This window comes from Danio rerio, chromosome 19 (genome assembly GCF_052040795.2).
Source record: "Danio rerio strain M-AB ecotype USA chromosome 19, GRCz13ab, whole genome shotgun sequence".
Taxonomy (NCBI): domain Eukaryota; kingdom Metazoa; phylum Chordata; class Actinopteri; order Cypriniformes; family Danionidae; genus Danio; species Danio rerio.
In genome coordinates, this window is record NC_141039.2 from 51,085,001 (window position 1) to 51,097,459 (window position 12,459).

Below are 12,459 nucleotides of genomic sequence, written 5' to 3' on the forward strand. Positions count from 1 at the left end.
CTTTCGGTGAAGTTCATTACTTGTGTTCAGCACAAAAGAAGATATTTAGAAGAATGTTGAGCACCTGTAACTATTATTATATGGCAGTCACTGGTTACAGGTTTCAGCATTCTTCAAAACATCTTCATTTGTGTTCAGCACAATAAAGACACTGGATCAGGTCTGGAGAGAGTAAGCGGTGGGGAACTCCTCTGTGTAGGGTGAGCTGCCTGTTTAAGCTCTTCTTCTTGAGTGTCTTTAAGGAGGATAAACGCACACACAGCAACATTTCTCTGGCCCACTCAATCAGCTTGTGCTTGGCCCACACGGACCAACTCTGGCTTCCATACAAGAGCCAAACATGGACCATATGTGGGCCGAGACTCAGCCAACTTAATAACCCAGAACTGGGCCAGACAGGCGGGTGTGTGCCGACTGTAATGACTTGATAAACCCATGCAGCACTGTGCTTTATGCAGAGCTCAGACTGCAGGACTTTAGGCCCGATTATGACTCGCTGACAGGTTTGGAGAAATCGCCAACAAATGCCTGAAATCACAGACACATCAGTGCTCGAGCACGAGAGTGACAATCACACAGAGTGAACTATCAAAGACACGACATGAGAGAGTCGCAGATGCCGGTGAGATATCTGACCTGCTGAATACCCAGAGCTGTCGGCAAAGAGAAATGAGTTTATCCTGAAATTAACATCATCTATCGCCTACAGCCAATGAGAGAGCAGCATCCACTTGTGTGTGTGTGTGTATGTGTGTACCTGCAGGCCAGCCTTAGGCTTTAAAGTGCTCATTTCAGTTTATTTAGAGCCAAGAAGTGGAGGAAAAACTAGTGGAGGTGTGACAGGAGCACTGTGTCATGTGAGCAATTTCACAACCGGGTCAACAAAGAAGAAAGTTGAGGAGAGATTGCCCATTCCCCCAAACCCAGGTGAGCTAATATGTGCATTTCTACCCTATAAAGGCTTCTTTCTCATTATGCAGTCAATAAAGGATATACTGCGTGATTTAGGCTGTGAGATGTAGTTTGGATGAAGTTGTCAGTGATTCCTCCTCCTGTAAAGTCATGCAGTGTGCAGCGCCTGTTGCTGATCCATCCTAACACAGCGGCAGCAGAACACTCGGCCAGACAGTCCTGCAGTGTGAACACATCTGTGACATGACGACTGGACACCTGCAGTCTGATCTCCACTCCAGCTCACTATGAGTGTGTGTTATTTCAGCCACCAACCAATAGTTTGTTCTTTGCTCAGAAATAATTGAAATGGGTTTTAAAAGTGGGTCAAGACGGGCCAAACCTACACGGCCCACATGTACATTTGAACATCTGGAACATGTCTTGTGTTCTGCATTAAAGACAGTGCCCACCTCTGCCACCCCGGCCACATGCTGTACGCCAGAGCCGGACCAACGCCTGCACTGCAGCTCCAGGCCAAATCAAGTGTGTGCGTGCGTGCGTGTGTGCGAGTGTGAGTGCGTGCGTGCGTGCGTGTGTGCGAGTGTGAGTGCGTGCGTGCGTGCGTGCGTGTGTGTGTGGGTCACTGCATTTACATATGTTCTCATGAGCTTCACATGTGTTCAGTGTTTACAGTATGAGACTGGCTGTGTGTGTGTAGGAGAGCTGTGATGCACATGTGTTATGCAGCAGTGTGTGTGTGTGTGTGTGTGTGTGTGTGTGTGTGTGTGACTGACGTTCTTCTTCATTTACAGCTGGTTTTAAGACAGAAGCTGTTAAACACACTACAGGTCTGCACATGTGCTACTCGGCTTCTGGACACACACCACATTGTGTCTGCGCTGTAACACACACTCTCCTGATGAACATGTCCTGCAGATGAAGCTGTGTGAGTGTGTGTGTTGTGTTGTTGTGAGAGCATCAGACTCATCACCAGTCTCACCACTGAAATCTGCTCAATCTGTGTGTGTGCGTGCGTGCGTGTGTGTTTGCTGTGAGATCTCCGCAGGTGTTCTGTTCTGCAGTGATATCGGCTGGTGTGTGAAGGTGAAGCGCAGACGTGTGTGTATTTACTCTCCTGCAGCACCGGAGAAGTGTGTTTCAGTCTCTCTTCATCTTCATCATCATAATCATCATCATCTTCTCTGACATTGTGTGAGTTTGAGGAGCTTAAATCATGACACACACACACACACACAAACACAGCAGAATGAGTGCTGTCTCTGCTGTATGATTGTCAGCTGACCTCTGCACTGTCTGCTCCTGAAGCCAGAGTTCATCATTCCACAGCCTGAACTCAACACCTGTGTGTGTGTGTGTGTCACTGTTTGTGTTTATATTTATGCTTGTGTCCCGCTTCAGAACTGTGCTGGAGGAGATCTGACCTCTGACCTCTGACAGGGGAAGTGCTGCACTGTCTCTGAGCTGTGAGATGATGCTGTCGCTAGAAGGGATACAGCTGCAGACGGAGGTGTGGATCAGGATTCATCACACATCAGTAGAGCCAGACAGAATCTGCGGACGTTTCTTGCTATTTCTGCGTAGAATTTTGTAAAAAATCAGCAGATTTATGCGGAATAATTTCAGGAGTATCATAACTAAAAACTGAATATATGAAGTAAATAATAATAGCTTTTAACATTTAACTGAGATTTATTTGCTAAACAAAGCAAGTCTGTCATATAATCTCTCTACTAACAGACAGAACAGATGCCTTCACACACTGCACTGTAGATTAATCATATCAATATCTCAATATTACTGTCATTATTTCACGATAACATCGGTCACACTTTACAATAAGGTTCATTAGTTAATGTTAATTAATGCATTTACTAACATGAACAAACAATGAACAACACATTTACTGCAGTATTTATTCATGTTAATAAACGTTAGTTAATGAAGATACAGTAGTTCAGTGTTAGTTCATGTTAACTCACGGTGCATTAACTAATGTTAACAAGCATGGACTTAAATGTTAATAATGCATTAATAAATGTTCAAATATGATTAATAAATGCTGTACAAGTGTTGTTCATGATTAGTTCATGTTAGTAAATGCATTAACTAATGAACCTTATTGTAAAGTGTGACCATAATATTAGTGATTAAAACAGAATAAATATAAAGGTGCACACATGGAGGAATCTGCTGAAATCTGCACACACACATTCTGTATGGGCCTACACATCACGATGAGTGTGTTATTATAGTGTACTGTCAGTCTGACTGCTCTGATCACACACACACACACACACACACACATACGCTGATCTCCATATGGTCTCTGCATCATCACTAATAGAGAAGTCCAGGTCAAAGGTCAAAGGGCAGCGGGTTATAGAGGTCAGATGAGCCTCTGAGGAGTTCCAGTTCAATCCTGTAGCTTAAAGATGTGTGTGTGTGTGTGTATGTGTTTGTGTTTAAACTCCTGGAACAGAAGCTGCGTGTCATCACCTGGATCGTGTGTGTGTGACCTGTAGGCTGTGTTCTCTCTCTCTCTCTGCGCTCTGTGTCCCCTATAAAGGGCTCTTGTCTTCTGAGGGCCAGATGTTCTCACTGATGTCTTTTACAGCTCAGTGAAGCATGCGTCACTAATGTGACCCAGCCAGACACACACACACACACACACACACACACAGAGAGAGCAGAGGGTCAACAGTACAGACGACAGCTAATGTGAGCGGTGTCTGTGATAGTGTCAGTGTGCGTCTCTCTGAGTGTCTTCATCTCCTCCTCCATCAGCAGATGATGATGCTGACAGCAGATCTCAGAGACCGTCACTGAAGAACCCTGATGAGGGAATCAACCCGGCAGAGGACAGGAGAGGAGAGGAACTGAGTAGCTGATGGAGATAACCTCTGCTCACTGCTCCGGGCTGCATCATTACAGCAGTCCATGTGATATAGAGCATCTTCAGGGACGAAAACAACCCAAAATATCCCACTGCACTTCCTGCTTCACATTCATTTCTATACTGGAGCTTCCAATAATCTAAAAAGGTCAACATATTGATCAGTAATGTTATGAGAGCTGTTTAACGTCAAGTTAAGATTGAATTGCCTCTTATTACAGTTATGAAGATAACAAGCAGAAAATGACCATGGGCTGATCACATCACCACACTGACATGGCCTATAGTGCAGCTATTGGGTAAGGAGACACACCCACCCAAACACTTTCATCATCACATCATCATAATCTTCATCATCACATCATCATTACATCGTCATCATCATTACATCATCTTCATCATTACATCATCATCATCATTACATCATCATCATCATTACATCATCGTCATCATCATTACATCATCTTCATCATTACATCATCATCATCATTACATCATCTTCATCATTACATCATCATCATCATCATCATTACATCATCATCATCATCATCATTACATCATCATCATCATTACATCATCTTCATCATTACATCATCATCATCATCATCATTACATCATCATCATCATTACATCATCATCATCATCATCATTACATCATCATCATCATTACATCATCATCATCATTACATCATCTTCATCATTCATTACATCATCATCATCATTACATCATCGTCATCATCATTACATCATCTTCATCATTACATCATCATCATCATTACATCATCTTCATCATTACATCATCATCATCATCATCATTACATCATCATCATCATTACATCATCATCATCATTACATCATCTTCATCATTACATCATCATCATCATCATCATTACATCATCTTCATCATTACATCATCATCATCATTACATCATCATCATCATTACATCATCTTCATCATTACATCATCATCTTTATCATTCATTACATCAATTCAATTCAATTCAGCTTTATTTGTATAGCGCTTTTACAATGTAGATTGTGTCAAAGCAGCTTCACATAAATGGTCACAGTAACTGGAACAGTGTGGTTCAGGTTTTAGTGTTTAAGTTCAGTTCAGTTCAGTTTAGCTCAGTTCAGTGTGATTTAATCATTACTGAGAGTTCAAACACTGAAGAGCAAATTCATCAATGCGCAGCTCTACCAATCCTGAACCATGCGAGGCAGTGGCGACAGCGGAGAGGGGAAAAAAACTTCACCTGATGGGAGTGAAGAAAAAAAAACCTTGAGGGAACCAGACTCAGTTCAGCACAACCATTTTAATTTCTCCGCTGGCCAAAAGTCTTGTCCAGAGCTTCATTCGCCGTGGTTTAGGCAGGAAGATAGCCTCAGCGAAGACTCGTCTGTCCCTGGAACATCATCATCATCATTACATCATCTTCATCATTACATCATCATCTTCATCATTCATTACATCATCATCATCATCATCATCATCATCATCATCATCATTACATCATCTTCATCATTACATCATCATCTTCATCATTCATTACATCATCATCATCATCATCATCATTACATCATCTTCATCATTACATCATCATCTTCATCATTCATTACATCATCATCATCATTACATCATCTTCATCATTACATCATCATCTTCATCATTCATTACATCATCATCATCATCATCATCATCATCATCATCATTGTTACATTATCTTCATCATTCATTACATCATCATCATCGCATCATCATTACATCATCTTCATCATTACATCATCATCTTCATCATTCATTACATCATCATTATCATCATCATCATCATCATCATTGTTACATTATCTTCATCATTCATTACATCATCATCATCATCATCATTACATCATCTTCATCATTCATTACATCATCATCATCATTACATCATCTTCATCATTCATTACATCATCATCGTCATCATCATTACATCATCATCATCATTACATCATCATCATCATCACATCATCTTCATCATTACATCATTACATCATCATCACCATCATCACCATTATACATCATTATTGATCACACTGACTCTAAGTGCTTCTTGCTTCATTTTATACTATGTGTGTGTTTGTGCGTGTGTGTGTGTGTGTGTGTGTGTGTGTGTGTGTGTGTGTTTCAGATCAGTGTGTGTGTTTCAAATGGGTGTGTGTTTCAGCTGAGTGTGTGTTTTAGCTAGGTGTGTGTTTCAGCTGAGTATGTGTTACAGATCCGTGTGTGTTTCAGCTGAGTGTGTGTATCAGCAGAGGGTGTGTGCTTTATAAAGCGTGCTGTAACACACACTCTGTCTGCGCTGTGCTGTGCTGTGTGTGCAGGAGCTGCTGCTGTTTGTCTGAGTTTAATAACCAGAGTTCCCACAGAAGCTGAAGTCCTCCACCTGTGGAGATGTGTACACACTGAATGCTCAGTTCTAGATAGAGGCAGCATCGGCGCTGATTATATATGTGTGTAACCCTGGGCCACAAAACCAGTCCCAAACACACTGCACTCAAACTATACAACGGCTGCTTGTTCAAACTACTCACTGAAATGAGTAATAAATATAATAAACACCAACTGAGCCTGCCGGGACTCGAACCAGAGACCTTCTCGCTGTGAGGCGACAGCACTAATATAAACAATAGCTCCGCTCTTAGGTTTGGCAGGCGCCTCATGAGATGTGTATGATTATTCATTCATTCATTCATTTGCTTTTCAGCTCAGTCCCTTTATTAATCAGGGGTCGCCACAGCGGAATGAACCACCAGCTTATCCAGCATATGATTTACTCAGCGGAAGCCCTTCCAGCTGAAACACAGTACTAGGAAACACCCATACACACTCATTCACACACACACACACACACTCATACACTACGGCCAGTTTAGTTGATCAGTTCCCCTATAGCGCATGTGTTTGGACTGTGGGGGAAACCGGAGCACCTGGAGGAAACCCACACCAACACAGGGAGAACATGCAAACTCCACACAGAAACACCAACTGACCCAGCCGAGACACAAACCAGAGACCTGAGTGCTGTGAGGTGATCATGTTACCCACTGCGCCTCCATGATGTCCGTGTATCATTATTATTTTTATTATTTGTTCGTTCATTCATTCATAATTTTTTATTCCCCTTATTATTGTGGGGTCACCACAGCGGAATGAACTGCCTATTATTATTATTCCTATGAACTGAAATTACCCAACTTTAAAGGTGATTTTCTCAGATTTCAGAGTTTCTAGTTGTGTGTGAGCCAGATATTGTCCTGAAACTGCACATTAATGGACAGATGGAGCTTATCCAGCGTTCTGATCATGCGTATGTCCTGATCTCACAGGTTGGCGGTTTCGCCTGGTGCAGTAATGTTGTTCAGTCTGCTCTCTGTAATGCTGAGCTTGTGTTTCCTCAATGCTCTCACTCACATTCCCACAATGATGACCTTTAGCGTGAGCATATTTGACCTGTGAGGATTACAGCTGCACACCAACACTTGCAGACGCAGGATATCTTCATCATCATCATCATCATCATTATGCTCAGCAGAACAGATCTGCTTCCTCTCGGCTGACATTTACAGAACTCAAACAGAGCCTGTCACTGCAGGATTTCAGCACTTTCCCACTCCATTCTCACGTTTACTGAAGGTTTTCTAGATTTCCTCAATGCGTTATCTATGAATCCTCATTTCTGGATGTTAGAAAGAGTCAATATATTGAGTGTTGATGCTCTGATTCAGCTCAGCTCGTCTGTATTTCTCCAGTGTAGTGTGTGTCAGCAGCTGAACACAGAGGATCATAGTGGACTGAAGCGGTGTCGGTCCAGTGTTCAGTTTCAGCTCAGCTCAGTGTTTAATGTTCACTCTGAGGATCTGCTCATGTGTTTCTCTTCAGTCCGGCTCTGTCTGCTTCTCCACTGCTCCAGCATATGGTGTGCAGAAGAGAAATCCACCGTCGCCTTGTAAAGTCAGACCCGGGCTCTGCTCTCTCTATCGTCCTCTCGGAGGAGCGATCGCAGCACTCGCAGACGTTTCTTGATGTTCTTCCAGTCTGTGTTTGCTTCTGGAAATCCACAAAGCAGAGTTTCTCTACAAGCCGAGGGTCCAGCAAACACACCTTCACATCTGAGCCCCGCAGAGCCAAATATATTAGAGCAATCGCCAAAAACACAGCGCATCGCTCAAAACTCATTTATTTGATTTTCTACACTCCTCAAATCATCACGATATTCAGTAAAGATCATTTTCAGATCAAGTTTCCTGCTGTAAATAAATCTAAACTCTGTTGGTAATGTACATTGCGAAGCGCTACGTTTTAAAGCTGTATATGTCGTTTCTCAGTGTTTCTGTTTTTGTAGTCTCATTATAGAGTTTTACTGATATTTCCCCATCCCGACTCAGTAAACTGCATTATAGGGGTTGTTTTGGGTGATTTATATCAATCTCAAGTCACAAAATGGACATGTTTAGTCTTGTTTTGTGTTCCAGAGTCACGTTTCTGAATTTCAGCTTCATTAAAGATGCTGAATTATGATTTCAATGTAAATTCAGGCGAGTGGAACATCCACAGATGTCAATTCCCTGAAAAATATGATGAGAATAATCAAAGAAATCAAAGTTTAGGTTCTAAGTATTACACATAGCTGAGCCATGCTCCAGTGAAATATTGACGAGTGTTCAGCGCTGTCTCCTGCTTTACTGACTGAATACTTGAACATTTATAAGATGTATGAAGAAATCTGTTTTCATAATTAAGCTGTGTTTATAGACTGGAGCTCCACCACTGAGTCAGGTCCTGCTGTATTAGAGAGAGAGAAGATGAATAGTGTTGAAGTTCAGGCTCTGGCGTCCACATTTCACACATTTGCAAGCGATCAGGGGCAGATCGAGGCAAACCCAAACAGAGGAAGAGCAGTAGCCTGACCTTACAGCTATAAATGTAGGAATGAGTGTTTCCAGACCTGTTAGAGCAGCGCAGGACATCTCCAACACCACGGTGAGCACTGCAGGAGCAGATCAACACGGCAGACACACACACACACACACACACACACACGCACACACACACACACACACACACACACACACACACACACACACACAGAGCAGATCATTCACTGCTGTCACTGATTACCTCAGTTTATGGAGACGTTCAGACACACTGAACAGCTGGAATGATGAAGATGTGTGTGATGTGTGAGCAGTAATTCAGTACGCTGTGATTCTGGATGATTTGACTGAGGAGATGCACATATAGAGAACTGAAGCGGTCCCACAACTGAACCCTGAGGGACGCCGTAAGATTTCTCTACAAGAGGAGCAGTTTCCTACATTAGAGAAGGAGTTTTCCTCTCGGTGAAAACACTTTAGCACAGCTCTCTGAAACCCACGCTCAACACACACACACACACACACACACACACACACACATACACACCGTCCTGCACTGTTTAATCGCTCAGAATGAACAATACGATGTGTTTTTGTGAGCATGTCTGGAAGCTCTGCAATGATCTCGTACGTCATGCGTGTGTTTCTGCCAGATGATTATAATGTGCACAACTCAAACTGATCAGAACCGCCAGACAAACCCGAGAGAAACAGAACTGAACGATGAGAACGGTGAGGTACAAACGTGTGAGTAAACCTCTGTGGTTCAGTGTGTTGACCGAGAGTGTGTGTTTGTGCTTCAGTGTCAGGTTTGGATCTCCTGTATGATGATCAGTGAGAGCTTATAGGTGGAGTAATGGTCAGTGTGGAGCTTATAGGTGGAGTAATGGTCAGTGTGGAGCTTATAGGTGGAGTAATGGTCAGTGTGGAGCTTATAGGTGGAGTAATGGTCAGTGTGAAGTTTACAGGTGGAGTAATGGTCAGTGTGAAGTTTATAGGTGGAGTAATGGTCAGTGTGGAGCTTATAGGTGGAGTAATGATCAGTGTGAAGTTTATAGGTGGAGTAATGGTCAGTGTGGAGTTTATAGGTGGAGTAATGGTCAGTGTGGAGCTTATAGGTGGAGTAATGGTCAGTGTGGAGCTTATAGGTGGAGTAATGGTCAGTGTGGAGCTTATAGGTGGAGTAATGGTCAGTGTGGAGTTTATAGGTGGAGTAATGGTCAGTGTGGAGCTTATAGGTGGAGTAATGGTCAGTGTGGAGCTTATAGGTGGAGTAATGGTCAGTGTGGAGCTTATAGGTGGAGTAATGGTCAGTGTGAAGTTTACAGGTGGAGTAATGGTCAGTGTGAAGTTTATAGGTGGAGTAATGGTCAGTGTGGAGCTTATAGGTGGAGTAATGATCAGTGTGAAGTTTATAGGTGGAGTAATGGTCAGTGTGGAGCTTATAGGTGGAGTAATGGTCAGTGTGGAGTTTATAGGTGGAGTAATGGTCAGTGTGGAGCTTATAGGTGGAGTAATGGTCAGTGTGGAGCTTATAGGTGGAGTAATGGTCAGTGTGGAGCTTATAGGTGGAGTAATGGTCAGTGTGGAGTTTATAGGTGGAGTAATGGTCAGTGTGGAGCTTATAGGTGGAGTAATGGTCAGTGTGGAGCTTATAGGTGGAGTAATGGTCAGTGTGGAGCTTATAGGTGGAGTAATGGTCAGTGTGGAGTTTATAGGTGGAGTAATGGTCAGTGTGGAGCTTATAGGTGGAGTAATGGTCAGTGTGGAGCTTACAGGTGGAGTAATAGTCAGTGTGAAGTTTATAGGTGGAGTAATGGTCAGTGTGGAGCTTATAGGTGGAGTAATGATCAGTGTGGAGCTTATAGGTGGAGTAATGGTCAGTGTGGAGCTTATAGGTGGAGTAATGGTCAGTGTGGAGCTTATAGGTGGAGTAATGGTCAGTGTGGAGTTTATAGGTGGAGTAATGGTCAGTGTGGAGCTTATAGGTGGAGTAATGGTCAGTGTGGAGCTTATAGGTGGAGTAATGATCAGTGTGGAGCTTATAGGTGGAGTAATGGTCAGTGTGGAGCTTATAGGTGGAGTAATGGTCAGTGTGGAGCTTATAGGTGGAGTAATGGTCAGTGTGGAGCTTATAGGTGGAGTAATGGTCAGTGTGGAGTTTATAGGTGGAGTAATGGTCAGTGTGGAGCTTATAGGTGGAGTAATGGTCAGTGTGGAGCTTATAGGTGGAGTAATGATCAGTGTGGAGCTTATAGGTGGAGTAATGGTCAGTGTGGAGCTTATAGGTGGAGTAATGGTCAGTGTGGAGCTTACAGGTGGAGTAATGGTCAGTGTGAAGTTTATAGGTGGAGTAATGGTCAGTGTGGAGCTTATAGGTGGAGTAATGATCAGTGTGGAGCTTATAGGTGGAGTAATGGTCAGTGTGGAGCTTATAGGTGGAGTAATGGTCAGTGTGGAGCTTATAGGTGGAGTAATGATCAGTGTGGAGCTTATAGGTGGAGTAATGGTCAGTGTGGAGCTTATAGGTGGAGTAATGGTCAGTGTGGAGTTTATAGGTGGAGTAATGGTCAGTGTGGAGTTTATAGGTGGAGTAATGGTCAGTGTGGAGCTTATAGGTGGAGTAATGGTCAGTGTGGAGCTTATAGGTGGAGTAATGGTCAGTGTGGAGCTTATAGGTGGAGTAATGGTCAGTGTGGAGTTTATAGGTGGAGTAATGGTCAGTGTGGAGTTTATAGGTGGAGTAATGGTCAGTGTGGAGCTTATAGGTGGAGTAATGGTCAGTGTGGAGCTTATAGGTGGAGTAATGGTCAGTGTGGAGTTTATAGGTGGAGTAATGGTCAGTGTGGAGCTTATAGGTGGAGTAATGGTCAGTGTGGAGTTTACAGGTGGAGTAATGGTCAGTGTGGAGTTTATAGGTGGAGTAATGGTCAGTGTGGAGCTTATAGGTGGAGTAATGGTCAGTGTGGAGTTTACAGGTGGAGTAATGGTCAGTGTGGAGTTTATAGGTGGAGTAATGGTCAGTGTGGAGCTTATAGGTGGAGTAATGGTCAGTGTGGAGTTTATAGGTGGAGTAATGGTCAGTGTGGAGTTTATAGGTGGAGTAATGATCAGTGTGGAGCTTATAGGTGGAGTAATGGTCAGTGTGGAGTTTATAGGTGGAGTAATGGTCAGTGTGGAGTTTATAGGTGGAGTAATGGTCAGTGTGGAGCTTATAGGTGGAGTAATGGTCAGTGTGGAGTTTATAGGTCAGTTGTGTGCAGGATTGGTGTTAGTGAGTGAGTTCTGCCTCATCATGAGCGCAGAGAGGAGTGTGTGAGCACTGGAGGAGCTTTGAGGAGGAGCTGACCTTTACTGTGCTGGAGGAGGACAACAGCTCACTGACTGAACAACACATCCAGCCCTTCATCTTCACATGCCGTATATATACAGGCCGCATACGCTCATGGAAAACCTGCAAAAGTCATGGAATTTTGATATGCCATTCTCCAGGCCTGGGAAAGTTGTGGGAAACAGATATCTGTGTGCTTGATTATGGGTTATTTACTTCTTTACTGTCGTTGGTGATTGATGTACTCTCACATTATTAGTGCAGCGTGAGCCTCATCTAAACCAATTTTACATGGATATAAATATAAATTGAAGCTGAATAGATCACTGTGTGTTTTATGATATGCTGTAATAAATTTGAACATGCTTTGTTTTTCTTTTAACACGCATATTTGGACATTGCATGA

The 12,459-nt window shown here is 43.0% G+C and overlaps 1 long non-coding RNA gene across 1 annotated transcript in view; it reads left to right on the top strand.

Annotated features, from left to right (window-relative positions):
• The window catches only part of LOC147832693 (uncharacterized), a 6,790-nt gene extending 610 nt beyond the window's left edge, over positions 1-6,180 (top strand). Inside the window, exons 1-5 of the long non-coding RNA XR_015517284.1 lie at positions 1-2,106; positions 2,314-2,422; positions 3,703-3,956; positions 4,030-4,107; positions 6,170-6,180. The exon at positions 1-2,106 is cut by the window's left edge and continues 610 nt beyond it. This is a non-coding gene — a long non-coding RNA (uncharacterized LOC147832693). The remainder of the gene's footprint in view (positions 2,107-2,313; positions 2,423-3,702; positions 3,957-4,029; positions 4,108-6,169) is intronic.
• The last annotated feature ends 6,279 nt before the right edge of the window (positions 6,181-12,459 follow it).